This window comes from Lepus europaeus, unplaced genomic scaffold (assembly GCF_033115175.1).
Source record: "Lepus europaeus isolate LE1 unplaced genomic scaffold, mLepTim1.pri SCAFFOLD_3_1, whole genome shotgun sequence".
In the NCBI taxonomy this organism is placed as follows: Eukaryota; Metazoa; Chordata; class Mammalia; order Lagomorpha; family Leporidae; genus Lepus; species Lepus europaeus.
The window spans coordinates 4,936,750-4,951,567 of record NW_026909276.1 but is presented as its reverse complement, the minus strand read 5'-3'; the positions used below and the strand labels follow the sequence as shown (position 1 = coordinate 4,951,567).

The following is a 14,818-nucleotide window of genomic DNA, read 5'->3' as shown; positions in this document are numbered from 1 at the left end:
GGGTCCGTTTTGCGCAAAATGTAAATAAACCGCCTCTTGCTGTTTGCATTGCCGGTGTCAGAAGTCTGAATTTCTGGGTCCCCAGGGTGCTACCAAGGACCCCGCCAGCTTTGGGTCCTTCACTCTTGATGTCTGCTAAATTCTAATTGTTTAAAAACAGCTAAATTTTTATTAAGAGCTATGGGTTATTTAAATATGAGCTTATTTTCAAATATTTAAATAATCACTTTGTAACAGTGATCAAATTTGGTCTATATTATGTCATGATTTTAAGGAATCTTATTTCAACCAGATATTTTGAATTTGAGCCTTCTTGACAGTCTTGACAGACATTCAAAAAAAATCAAAGTTTCAAAGAATTTGGACTCAAATTTCCAGTAAATTTTGGACTTTGGTTTTTCCAGTTCGGGCCCAACTGAAAAAATTGAAAGACTTATGTCTCTCATCTTGTAGAGACACTAACTAATCAGACTATCTGGATTATATTAGAAGTACTGTCAAGATGTGAAGTGGTACTAAATTAAGTTTCTATAATGTAAAATGCTGTTGATAAAAATGTTTGAAAATTTAAAAGTCTAATAATCTTGTATTACTAGATATGATGGTTATCTTAATGAGAAAGCCCCAGAGGCCTAAAGATGGAAAATGCTTTGTAAAATCCTACAGGTGCTTTCAAAAATACTGTGTGCAGTAAGCAAATGCCTTTTGTTGGTTAATGAGTTTATAATTTTGAATGTGGCAACTTAAAGTTTTGTCATCCACAGTTTTATATCAAAATTGCTGCTCATAAAACTAAAGCATTGTTGGTTCTGTTTAGCTGTCCTATAGGTTCTGATGGAATTTTTCCAGCCACATGTATTGTATTCAGTACTTTGGGATGACTCTAAACAGATGAAGCCAATCATATATTAAAGGTACCAACTGTAAAAAAGTATGGTTAGCTGAGGTTACTAAAACAAAAGGTAATTCAAATCAATTGGTAATTTACAAACAGGAGTTAGATTCTCTTAAAAAAAGCTATTAAAACTGCTCTATTGGTCTATTATGTTATGTTATATGTGTATACATATTGTATGTCTACATGGAAAATTTTATTAAGAGTTTTATTTTTAATTGGCTCATAGATAAAAGATTGTCCATAAATTTAAACAGCTAAAATTATTCAAAGATATATTTTAATTCATGTGACCTAAATCTCTGTATCATATGTTTAAAACTTGTTGGTAAAAAGAAACTAAAAACATTTTATATGTTTGTGCTTAAATTTACTGGTTAAACAAGCTACATCATGTTAGATATTTAAGAGATGTTTCCAAATATGTATTTTTAATATTTATGGAAGGCATTGGACCTTCTGGTAAATGTTTTCTTAAGTTGTTATCTAATAGTAAAACTGCTTTCTAAGTTTTCATGTGATATTGTTATTGTCAGTAAGTGATCTGGGACTTGCTCCCTCATTTCTCTATTCTGAGCCCAACTTGTTCTTTCTCTATTCTCTTCGAGGTAGAAAACTAATTCTATTATGAAGGATTCTCCAAGATTCAAAATTTTAGATCCTATAAAAAAGAGATGGCTAAATTTTTTCTGTAAATAGCATAGCCAAAATAAGGGCTTAAATTATAATTTCTTAGCTAAATTTACTTCGCCATCAGCAAGGTAAACAGTAAACAGAAAAGATCTCCCTTTCAAAACAAAGGGAAAGAAAGTTTTAAAGTGAAAATATAGTTTTCCTCGTGGGCATTGTCTGTCTCAACATAAACTACTACAGAACATGCCTGTGACTACAGACTTGTAGTTTAGGCCACCGAGGATTAGAGATGGGACTTCAGCACTCCCTTGACATGCATCCTCTGGTCTGCTTTAATAAAAATCAGGAGAAAAAGAAAGCTAGGCATCAGAAAAGTAGAGATAGGTGGCAGGCCTATTAAATGTAGCTCTGCACAGTGATCTGCCCTCAAGGAGACCCAACAGGCCAGTTCACTGCAGTGGCTTTCAATGTGGCAAGCCTGGGCTTCAGCAGAAGTCAGCTAAGAAGAGCCCTGGCAGCTCTGCCAGCCAAGAGTTGGATCACTGGAAATGGACCTGCCCTGGAGTTGAAGGATGCCCAGGTCAGAGCCCCAGGTCTTATTGGCTCTAAGCTTCCAAGGTGACCACTGCTGCTGAGGCGACGGCCAAATAGGGTCAGTAACAGTGCAGGCAGAACTGTATATTTCCTGTTGGAGTTGCCACTTACCTTTACCTGGCTAGCTCTCTTCCTAGGCCAGCTAGGTAATGCAAGTCAACAGGGTGCCTTCCCAAGGAGGTTCACACCTCCCTTAGGATGTAGGCTATATGAAGAGATAGATGAGTCTGAGCCTCATAATTTACAATGCTTTAAAGCCCACCTGATTATTATCAAGCCCCTTCTGTCAGGTTCTATTTGCCTCTCAATCAGAAAACTTATTTGTAGCTTAGCACCTTTCTTAGGTTATTTAATAACAACTGTGTCCTCTGTATCTAGCCCACTTGGGCCTCATTCTTTTGTAACTATAGCGTCTACTCTACCACCAATGGCTCTACTCCCAACCTGTGTCTACTGATGGTCCTCTTCCCACTTAATGTTGTATGATTGTTAAGAATTTCTCTACAGACAAGCCCAGCTACCTGCAAAAGCTAAGTGGCCTTTTCTCCCAGTCTTGGCTGGGACCAGCTTTAAGCCACATCCATCAAACTGTCCCCACAAGGATCCAGAGACACCCCCCAATTTCCTCTCCTCTATGAAATGGTTAATGCTACTCTTAGGATCATTGGTTACTATTCTCAACCCTGTCTTTTATACTACAGTGTCTAAGTGTTTACAGCAAGTTATAATGGAACAAAGGAAAGGTCTTCAACAACCAGACAGTCAACCAAATGCTGCTACAGGAATATACTCGGCTCCCCACCCAGGAGACAGCAGCCTGAGACATTGCCACATGCCAGCAGGAAGTAGCTCTAAAGACAGATCATCATCCCTCTACCCCCCCCTGGACTTTTGGGACTAATGTAACCCCATAGAAATCCTGCTTTATAAAAAACAAAAGGGGGGAATGTTAGGAAACTGGTGCAGTTTTAGCCAGGTGGCTGCACAGCCCAGCTACCTGAGCCAGGCTCCACCCCCATCCTAATGGGATTCCCTGCCTGCCCTCAGGCAAAGTTTTAAAAGGGCCTGTTCCTGAATACATGCTCTCTTGGCTCTGCTCCCTGCTCTGTTGGCTTCTCTTCCTCTTGCCTCTCTCCTCCCTCCTCTCTCCTCTCTGTCTCTCTCTCTTACAGTCTCCTCTTTTTCCTTCACTGCCCCTTCACTCTAGTCTGTAGGGTATTCTCCAATAAACCCTGTCCCTTAAAAAATTATTTGATTAATAAAGAAATTACTTAAATATATTAATAACAAAACTATCTTTCCAACTATTAAATTTAAGTATGGAAACCTAACAAAAGTAGAGAATGAAGGGGCTGGCACTGCCTTGTAAGATCCCTTAAGCAGGCGTCCCACAAACCGGACCCCAGAAACACAGACTCCACTCCAATCGATGCAAAAGGCAAGAGGAAAGTTTATTACATTTGCAAATGGGCCGTCTCAGCAGCACCCTCTGGTAAGGTGCAGAGAGAGAGAGTGGCCTCGAACAATAGCTTACAGAGTATTTAAAGCTTAAAACCACAGCATTAGCATATTTGATTGTGTTACAATTCTATTGGGCAAGCTACAGGTTACTAGCATTTTATTGGGTAAGTTAATGGTTGCTAGGTAAGGGGCTTGGGATGGGGGGTCGGGAATAGTTTCTTCTTATCAGCCAAAGCAAGCAAGGACGAGGATGGCAGTAGAACAGTAAAACCTTAGTATGTCACAAGATAAGGGGTTGGAGACTTTCCGTTCTTCTTTGTTCTCTAAAAATAACACATGTTTTACAAGCTCAGCCATTATACAGAAGTAAAAAAAATTGGCTAGTGTTAACCTTAGTTCCCCCATCTTGTCTCTTGATTAGCCCTTTCAGTCACACAACCTTATTGTAACTCTTTTCCGGACTCCTGCAAGTGTTATCGCGTGAGACCATTACACAGACACAGAGCAGTTTCACAAGGCAGTTTCCCAAGTTTATTCTGCAGGCAGGTGGAGACACAGTTATCTTAAGAAATGGCTACTGTCAGCAGCCAAACTTTTTAACCCTTGCTAAAATTATTTTAATATTTACTTTTAGCAGGGGTCTTATAGCCTGAAGTGCCAGCATCCCATATGGGCACTGATTCAAGTCTCAGATGCTCCACTTCCAATCCAGCTCTCTGCAGTGGCCTGGAAAAGTAATAGAATATGGCTCAAGTCCTTGGTCCCCTGCACCCACATGGGAGACCTGGAAGAAGCTCCTGGCCCCTGGCTTTGGATTGGTGCAGCTCCGGCCATTGTAGCCAATTGGCGAGTGAACCAATGGATGGAAGACCTCTCTCTCCCTGCCTCTCCTTCTCTCTCTCTGTGTAACTCTGACTTTCAAATAAATAAATAAATCTTAAAAAGCAAAAAAAAAAAAAGTAGAGAATGAGATTTTGACAAAACATAAAATGTCTTTTCCTCATTTAATAATTAGAAATGTAAAATATTCTCTTGTAGTCTGTTTAACAATTGCTCAACCAGATAACTTGGAAATAAAACCTGATGATAAAGTACTAAAATTTAATTAAAAATTAGAACAGTGTTGTTACCAAAGGCTTGGACTCTGTCCCAAGTGCCAATTAAAATAATGAGGACATGGTTTTGGGGTGAATAAAACAGAACAGTTAATCTTTTGCAAATGAGGACACAAAAGTCTATCAAATCTTGATGATAGTTACCAAATAATCAGTCCCTTGCTGCTCAGATGGTCAATTCATCAGAGTGTTGGTAAAAGGAAAGGGTTAATTTTAAAAAGTCAGTGGTCTTGGGGGAAAGAGAGATCACCCAATCCAAAATGAGCTCTTTCCCAACAAGCCAACAGGACAGTTGCAAAGTGAGGTTAGAAATAAAACAATGAGTCTATTTGATTAACAATTATGCAGATTTTCATGCTTTGTTCTGATGTGGGTTCTACCTTGGCAGGGGGGTGCAGCATGGATCCCTCAGCTGGCAGTTTCTTGATAGGGAGCTCAACATCAGTTGGGAGGAGACTTTGTTTAGTTCGGTCAAAAGTCTACCATTCCAAATCATCCCCTTTCAGTGGACTCCTGAAATTCTTATGAAAACAATATTCACAAGATTGTGTTAGATTAGATGCCTTCATGAAGTTAAAATGAGGGGAGGGAAGGTACCTTTATTATGGCTAATAATTCCTCATTGTCAAGTTTTCTGATCCATATGTATGGAATAGGGGAATTGACTCCATTCTGGCTACTTTCTGCTGAATGAAAGTAACGTAGGGGAATTTTTGGATTGGAAAATTGACATTGTTTTGACCCTTGCTTTCTCCCTTTGAAGAGAGATAAAGGCAAGAACATTTATTTAGCTTCTGGCTCATATGTTCATTTGTAAAGTTTCTGTAACATAGTGACTTTAAACCCTAAGTAAATTCCCAATAATATTACTAGAATGTTAGTCCTAATTTAAAATTCCTCCTAAAATAGACCTGGTTCCAGATGGTATCCAGGAAATGAATTTGAAAACCAGTCTCTACCTCCTTGGGAAAGGGGAGCCACACAGGTAGTTTCTGCATGTTTTACTTTGCAGGTGCCTTATCATTTCACAGTAATATTAAAAGCAACGACATATCAACATTACTCTACCTAAACAGCAAATCATAAAACTGTTAGCAGTTTTCACTAAGAATTTTTAACCTCAAGTAAGTAAAGCCATTGACTAGGGAAAGGAAGGGGAGGGGAGGGGAAGGGAAGGGAAGGAAAGGGAAGGGAGAGGAGGGAAGGGAAGGGAAGGGAAGGGAAGGGAAGGGAAGGGAAGGGAAGGGAAGGGGAGGGGAGTGAAGGAAAAGGAAGAAGAGAGAAGGGGAGGGGAGGGAGGGAAGGGAGGGGAGAGGAGGGAAGGGGATGGGAGGGGAGTGAAGGGAAGGGAAGAGGAGGGAAGGGAAGGGAGGGGAGGGAGGGGAAGGGAAGGGAGAGGCGGGAAGGGGAGGGGAGGGGAGGGGATGGGAGGGAAGTGAAGGGAAGGGGAGGGGAGGGGATGGGAGGGAAGTGAAGGGAAGGGGAGGGGAGGGGAAGGGAAGGGAGGGGGGGAGGGGAGGGAGAGAAGGGAATGGAAGGGGAGGGGAGGGAGGGGAAGGAGGGGAGTGGAGGGAAGGAAAGGAAAGGACTAAGAATGGGACAAATATCCCTGAAGCTCCTGCATTTTCTTTTTTATTTATTTTATTTTATTTTATTTATTTTTTATTTTTGACAGGCAGAGTGGACAGTGAGAGAGAGACAGAGAGAAAGGTCTTCCTTTTGCCGTTGGTTCACCCTCCAATGGCCGCCGCGGTTGGTGCGCTGCAGCCGGCGCACCACGCTGATCCGATGGCAGGAGCCAGGTGCTTCTCCTGGTCTCCCATGGGGTGCAGGGACCAAGCACTTGGGCCATCCTCCACTGCACTCCCTGGCCACAGCAGAGAGCTGGCCTGGAAGAGGGGCAACCGGGACAGGATCGGTGCCCCAACCGGGACTAGAACCCGGTGTGCCAGCGCCGCAAGGTGGAGGATTAGCCTAGTGAGCCGCGGCGCCGGCCCAGCTCCTGCATTTTTTAAATTGACAAGGACTCCTAACCTGTCTCCTTGGGCATCAACAGCCACATACACAGTTGCTGGATGGTTTTAGGGATTTAAATGTTTACTCCATCCCATTTACCAGAAACCTCACAAAACCTCTACTATTGGAAATCTACTTAACAGGGGCTGATGCTGTGGCATATTGGGTAAAGCAGCCACCTGCAGTGCCAGCATCCCATTTGGGTGCCAGTTAGGGCCGGTCCCTGCTGCTTCAGTTGTGATCCAGCTCTCTGCTGTGGCCTGGGAGAACAGTGGAGGATGATTCAGGTACTTGGGCCTGCATCCAGGGTGGAGGGGGTCTGGGAGGAATCTCCTGACTCCTAGATTCAGATCCCAGCTCTGGCCATTGTGGCCACCTGGGACGTGAACCAGTGGATGTGTTAGGTAGGAAGTCAGATATGAGCTTATGTGTGTGTGACAGGCCTAAAGAGAAGACTATGTCCAGCATATGCATCTGTAACTCAAAGTCATCCTGATGGTGTTTCAGGGGCAGCCAGTAGTCGCATCCTGCCCTGCCCCCCTTCTACCTGGTAACCTGCCAGGTGGGGGTCCCCACCCCTTCTGCCTGACAAATCTTCCACAATCTCACAGATGCAGCCCAGTATCTGCATTTCAAACACCCTGCTCCAGGTCCCAATTCTCTAGGGGGTCCTGCTCACCCTCCCTCCTGTCTGATACCTTCAGGGGAAAACTCAGATAAAGTTTTTCTATTTACATCCAAAAAGTCCTTTGTTTCAAGAGGAGCACAGGCAGGGAAGCAAGACTCATCTCCTTAACACCCCCCACCCCCCACCCCCTGCCTCAACCGGCCTGCATTCTCAGCCCTCTGCCTCTCTGCTGAGCCACCCACCTGGCCTGCCCAGGTGTACTCTCTCCACTCAACCATGTAACCTTGCTCTCTGCCAGTCTGAGCGACTGGGCACTCTCTCCCAGGACCTGTCTGGAGAGGTGCCCATCCGTTCTTATGGATGTCCCTTCCCTAATAAATCTTGCTATTTTACCTCGCACTACTCTGTCTCACACCTGAATTCTTTCTTACACGAAGACAAGAACCCTGCCATTTCTCCAGTAACAGATGGAGGACATCTCTCTCTCTCTCTCTCCCTCTCTCTCTCTCTATCTCTTTCTCTCTCTCTCTGCCTCTGCTTCTCTGTAACTCTGCCTTTCAAATAAAATAAACATTTAAAAAATCCACTTAACAGCCACCTTCTCTTGAATTTAACACATACACAGGCCATGCAGTATTACAATAGAACACCACTTTCTTCTTAGTAATAGGATTGTAACTATAAGCTGCTCAATCTGCCACAATGCAACTCAAGGTGCTTTGGGATGGAAATTAAATTGAACCACTCGTATTTCACCAAATGAGTCCTTTTCCAAACCATACCCAAATCTTCCTCACAGAGAGACCCAGGCAAAAATCTTAGAATCTTGTCTCCCACAAACCAGTACCACAAAGAATGACCTAACCCAGGTCTAAATGCCATGAACCCAAAGAGCAGAGACAGAAATTTCAGATAGGCTACTGGTTCAACTTACCCAGTCTCAGAGCTGTTGACTCCATACACAAATGGAAGCCATTGTGCTAATAGGTAGCTAATACGCAGCAGGAAGAGAAAGGAAAGTCCAGGAGATAAAGTGCTCTCGGCAGCTGCTGGATGTCCCCAGAGTCCCAGCCACCAGGTTAGCTCACAAGCAATTCTGGGGGTGGAGTGCAAGTGGCCATTGCCCTCCTTACCAGTGTGAGAGGGCCAGGCCACTTGAAGAATACACCCCAGACTTCTGGGCTAGCTCACCAATATGGTTATTGAGCGAATAATCTGGCTCTTGATTCTCACTGCCTCAATTCACCAAAGATGAGGCCTGCCCGGAGGAAAAAGTTTATTGCAAGAAGGCAGCAGCAGCCTTGGGGTAAGAAAAAGGAAGTTCTCTCAATCCAAACAAGCACTTTTTTACCAAACAACCAAGCACAGATGATTTTTAAAGAGACAGGACTAATTGAGGGTGAATCTTCAAATAAAACAATGAGCCTATTCAATTAACAATTATGCAGATTTTCAGGCTTTGTTCTGAGGAAGGTCCCACCAGCCAGTCAGGGGAGTCCAGGGTGTCACCAGGAAGGTACCTTCTGCCTCAGTTGGGAGAGGGTTCTTTGTCAGCTGGGGCAAAAACCTGCCATTCCTAATCATCTCCTTTTCTCAGTAGGCTTCTGAAATTCTTATGCAAATATTATTCACAAGATTACAGCAAAAGAGGGTGCCTTCATTAAGGTAACTATTTGAAAATGCATTTTTTGTGGTTACAGGACTACCATTCTGTTGGAGGAGGATATTTTGAAGGCTTATATAGAGGTTATAAGGAAGGGCATGCTGCTGTGAGGACTTAGATGACCTAATGAGGAGTCCTTTTAAGAGTGGGCAAGACACTTACTTCTCCCCACAACCTGTCTATTAGCAAGACAGAAGTGGAGAGTCCACTCCTCAGAGTTTCTAGTTTTATCATGAGAATAGAAAGGAAGTAAGGATCCCACCCTTCTGACCTCCTAGTTTTACCATGAGAATAGAATTTGCCTATCTTACTGTTCCCAAGGTTTTTTGTTTTAACAAGAGCAGGCTAGACAGGAATATGATTCTGGCCTTCTGATGGTTTTTGTCCCTGCCCTCAGATAGATTGTAAGCTGTTATTATTCTGCTCATCTGTGGAGAATCCCACAGGAATCTTAAAAAGAGTCATGGGGCCGGCGCCGTGGCTCAATGGGCTAATCCTCCACCTTGTGGCACTGGCACACCAGGTTCTAGTCCTGGTTGGGGTGCCGGATTCTGTCCCAGTTGCCCCTCTTCCAGGCCAGCTCTCTGCTGTGGCCTGGGAGTACAGTGGAGGATGGCCCAAGTTCTTGGGCCCTGCACCCCATGGGAGACCAGGAGAAGCACCTGGCTCCTGCCTTAGGATCAGCGCGGTGCGCCAGCCACAGCATGCCGGCCACGGCGGCCATTGGAGGGTGAACCAACAGCAAAAGGAAGACCTTTCTCTCTGTCTCTCTCTCTCACTGTCCACTCTGCATGTCAAAAAAAAAAAAATAGAGTCATGGATCACCTACCTGAAAAGGAGATGAACTGTGGAAACTCCACAGTAAAACACTGAAAAGTTACCACTAGCCACAAAATAAAAGTAAAATGGAGTTATAAGTTAGGAGCTGAGGCAATGCCTAACGGCTGTTAGGGACACACTCCTAATCATACCAAGAAGACGTCTCTGGTCAGATAACAGTGTGCTACCCACACTGACTGGACTGTTCAAACATAAGTAAGACAGGAACAGTACTGACTGGGCTGTTCAACTAACTGCAAGCAAGTATGAGACCTGAGCTGGATCAAGGTGTAACTATTTTTAATTAGGCCTCCATCTTGTAACTTGAGCTTGACCAGGCCCTGAACTCTGAGCCAGAAGCTCCTAAAAGTAAATAAATGAACTCCCCTTGCAATAAACTCTCCTAACAACAGCCAATAACAGACAACAGAGAAATACCTAGAGTTCCTGGTGTCTTCTCAGGGCAGATAAGGTGACTGATAGTTTCCCGAGACCCTGCAGTTCAGCACGTACACCCCAGCAGCTCAGACCCTATGCTTCAGCCAATCAATTCAAAAGGCATCAACCCCAAAGGCATCCAACCACCTTTAGCAGGTCTGTTCCCGCCACTGAATGCACTAATCAATTCTAGGAGATGTCCTTTGAATTTCCCATGGGATGAAATGATTTGCTAAATGGTACCATGATGTATAGAATGTCTCTGAAAACCCTATAAAAACCCATTAACTGAAGGGTCAGGGCTCTCAATTCAGACCTGCTGGGTTGGTGTTGACTGAGAGTCTAGGCCCAGACCTGCAATAAAACTCTCATGTGCTTTACAGTGGTATCGGCTCCTTGGTGGTCTTTGGGGACAACTGAACTGGGCATAACACGAGGAGGAAACAGCATTGATTGGACAAATCAGAGGATGGCAAGCTGGAGGACTGCCAGAAAATGAGGATAAAAAGGGGAGCCCTTTCACCACTCTCCATCCTCTCAGGGATCATGGCCTGGTGTGTGTGAACCTCTGCATCTCCACACACCTGGAGCTGAAGAGGCAGTCCGCTACTCTGCATGGAGCAGGTAGCAGCACAAGCTAACTTGCAGAGCTGTCCCTGAGCTGTAACCCCACTGTCTGTGTGTGAGTGTGTATGTGTGCATGGGCCCAGTGCTTGTGAACCTCTGGATCTCCTCACACTTGGAGCTGAAGTGCCAGCTCACTAGCCCCCTTGCTAAGTGACACAAGGTGACTATGGGATCAAAACTCCAGCTGAGATGTTGCTACACCACCTTGGCTGGAGTCCTTATCAGCCTACTGCCAGAGTTGACCACGGAGCCAGTCCAGGCCTCTCAGCAGGGGACCTCTCCAACTTCCACTGCAGTTTAGTTCACAGGTTCCAGTGCAAAGAAACAACCTGATATGGGTTAAATATCCTCCAAGAACAAATCTGACTGAAACCTACATTTGTTCTCAGGAAAATAGACTTTCCTTCACCTTCCACTGCAGTTTAGCTCACAGGTTCCAATGCAAATATGGAATAGGAAACATCAAGAATATGAACATAAAACTCATTTGCTGGGACTGGCATTGCAGTATGGCACATTAAATTATCACTTATGATGCCTGCATCTCCTATCAGAGTGTCAACTTGAATCCTAGCAGTGTTCTTTCTGATCCAATCTCCTAACCTGTGCCTAGGAATTAGCAGATAATGTCCTGATTGCTTGACTCCTTGCCACCCACATGAAATACTCAGATGGGGTTCCTGACTCCTGGCTTCAGTCTGGCCCAGGCCCAACTGTTGCAGCCATTTAGGGGAGGGAACCAGTGAATGGAAATCTCTCTCTCTCTCTCTCTCTCTCTCTCTCTCTCTATTCCTCCCCTATTGAAAGGTGTCTGGCACATAACAAATCTTCCCAGAAAGATGAATTGATTAATTCACAGGCTTTTATTGGGGTTCCGCTCCCAGGAGAGGTTCCAAGGCCCCAACAGAGCAACAGAGTGGGGGCCAGGGAAGTCGCACATCAGAGATTGAGAGGGCTCTTTTTATAGATTCAGGGCATGGGGGTTAAAGGTTGAGGGGGGTCTGATCCTCATTGGTTGACCTTTAGGCACCAGCAGGGACCTTGACAAGGACTTTTCTTCCTTGAAAGTGCGGGTAGGGATTCTCCATTCCCAGAAGTGTAGGCCTTCCCCCCTTGCAGATCCCAAAGCTACCACCTATGTGTGTGTATCATCTTTCCTTTCACTCTGCCTTTCAACAAAATAAATAAATCTCTAAAATATCTCCCTTCAGGATCAAGATTCTGGGGGATATTACACTTTAGGAGGAAATGGATTGATTGTTGTTCAGAGTACTCAAAGCAGCTTCTTTATATCCCAGTTCTTTCTCTGTCCACACTGACATTTTTATAGCACTTATGACAGCATCAGTGTGAGTTTTCATTCATTTTCTCATATCTAGTGTGTGACCCATTAAAAAGCAGCATTCCTGATTGTGTGTCTTTTGCTGCTCCATCCCAAATACTTAGAATAGTGTCTAATGCCTGACATGTGAAGATCATTTGTTGAATGAACAAACTGAACTATTTACTAAATGTTAATGAAGGAGCTCATGTATAATCAGTCCGTTTATAAAATAAAGCCTAGACGACTATGAAATGTTTATATTGTATATAAAATATATATGAATTTGCAATCTGCCTTTGAACTCGGTCATAAGCATCAGCATCCTGGTCTCCTTAATTTGTTGTGGGCAGTAAGAAGACTTCTGTCTGCTCTGTTTAAAGATCCCCATGGTTCTCAATGTTCAGAGAGCTTTTTTACTGGTGACCTTCCATGTCCACCTGGTTTCTCTTTGTACCAAGCCTGGACTTGAGGATTGTGATTGTGGCTATGGATCCCAGCTCAAAACTCAAAATGTACCCACTGAAATATTTTCTGATTTCCTTTTTGATTTTCTCTTCAAGCCAATGGCTATTTGACACAGTGTAGATTGACATCCACATATGTGTGACTTCCCATTTTTCTGGAATTGATTTTTATTTTTATTCTATTAGAGTTATGAAAGACAATGATATGAATCCAATTTTCTAAAAATTGTTGATGCATATTTTCTGAATTAACTGATGATCCCACCTGGAGAATTTTTGACAGCTGTTAAGAACACATGTTCTGCTGCTGTCAGGTAGAATGCTCTCTGTGTAACTGTTAGGAAAAGTTGATTTACAATGTTGTTCGAATCTACCACTCTTGAAAGTGAAGTATTGATGTGCTACGTTTGTTCTATTGTTGTTTATCCCTTCAGAGTTCTCAACATTTGCTTATATTTTCTAGTGTTCTGAGGTTGGGTATACATGTTGTTCAACCTGGAAAAGTACACAGAGGAACACTCAAGAATATCAATAATAATATGGGAACAAAATAAGGAATTCAAAAAACACATAGAACAATGAAGAAGAATCAATAAATTTTCAAGATGTAGAAAATGGTGAATAAGGGCCGGGCCCTCGTGGGGGGCGGGGGCCACTGCCTTCCAGGCTCCCGAGCCGGCCCACGCCTTTGCAGCGTGCTCCATGCATCCGGAGCCCGCCTGCCCCAGAGCAGCAACAATCCCGAGCTTCCCCTCAGCAGCGGCAGTACCACTAGCGGCAGCTGCCGGAACCACCGCAGTGGGGATGGGGAGTCCCCAGGGTCCCCACCGCCGCTGCTGCCAGCAGTCAGCTACCCGGACTTGATCGGCCAGGGTTACTCCGAGGTGATGAGCCTCAACGAACACTCGATGCAGGCGCTGTCCTGGCGTAAGCTCTACTTGAGCAGTGTCAAGCTCAAAGCCTCCAGCCGGACCTCGGCTCTGCTGTCTGGCTTAGCCATGGTGGCCATGGTGGAGGTGCAGCTGGACACTGAGCAGGACTATCCACCGGGGCTGCTCATCACCTTCAGTGCCTGCACCACGGTGCTGGTGGCCATGCACCTGTTTGCACTCATGATCAGCACCTGCATCCTGCCCAACATCGAGGCTGTCAGCAACGTCGACAACCTCAACTCCGTCAAGGAGTCGCTCCACGAGCGCATGCATCGCCACATCGAGCTGGCCTGGGCCTTCTCCACCGTCATCGGCACTCTGCTTTTCCTGGCCGAGGTCGTGCTGCTCTGCTGGGTCAAGTTCTTGCCCCTCAAGAAGCAGCCGGGGGCAGCCAAGCCCTACCAGCAAGCCCCCAGCTGGTGGTGCGGCCTCCAACAACAGCAGCAAGAGTGGCATCACCCTGGGCCAGGCAGCAGCCATTGCATCCACCACCATCATGGTGCCCTTTGGCCTGGTCTTCATCGTCTTTGCTGTCCACTTTTACCACTCACTGGTCAGCCACAAGACAGACAGTTCCAGGAGCTCAGTGAGCTGGCTGAGTTTGCCCACTTGCAGGACCAGATGGACCACAGAGGGGACCACTCCCTGATGCCCGGCAGCCACTATGCCTAAGCCCTTGTGGTCCAGAGCCCTTCCCCATGACCTTGTCCTGCCAAAGCCTCAAGGACAGCCTGTGCAGGGAGCTGGGCTTCATCGAGGGGCAGAGTGCGGAGGGAAGAGGCTTTTTGTAAAGGAGATTACTGCACTTTGAAACTTTCCTCCAAGTCAGAGTAAGCACTTCCTGTTCTTGCAGCTCCAGGTCAACCTCCTGGTTAGGAGGTGGTGGGGGCCCGGGTGGGGACAGACACCCTCTTTGTCCCTTCTCCTCCCCCATGCCAGTGCCTCCTGGATGCTTCCTGTCCTTTCCATCTTGACTTCCCTCCCTGTTGTGCAGTGAGCGTGTGCAAGTGTGGACACATAAATATACTCACAAGGGAAAAAAGAAATGGTGAATTAAAAAAAAAAACAAATAGAAAACTTCTACTCCAAAGAAACACAATAGAAAAAACATTTTGTTATGTAGAAATGGGATTGGACTTGCATGATCCTCAAACTCTGATGCTTTTCCCTGGCCAAAATCCATGTCTTCTACTGAGAGCATCATCCAAT

General features: G+C 44.9%; 1 pseudogene; it reads left to right on the top strand.

Moving 5' to 3' along the window:
* Positions 1-13,379: 13,379 nt before the first annotated feature.
* LOC133755336 (calcium release-activated calcium channel protein 1-like) lies at positions 13,380-14,281 on the top strand (annotated as a pseudogene).
* The last annotated feature ends 537 nt before the right edge of the window (positions 14,282-14,818 follow it).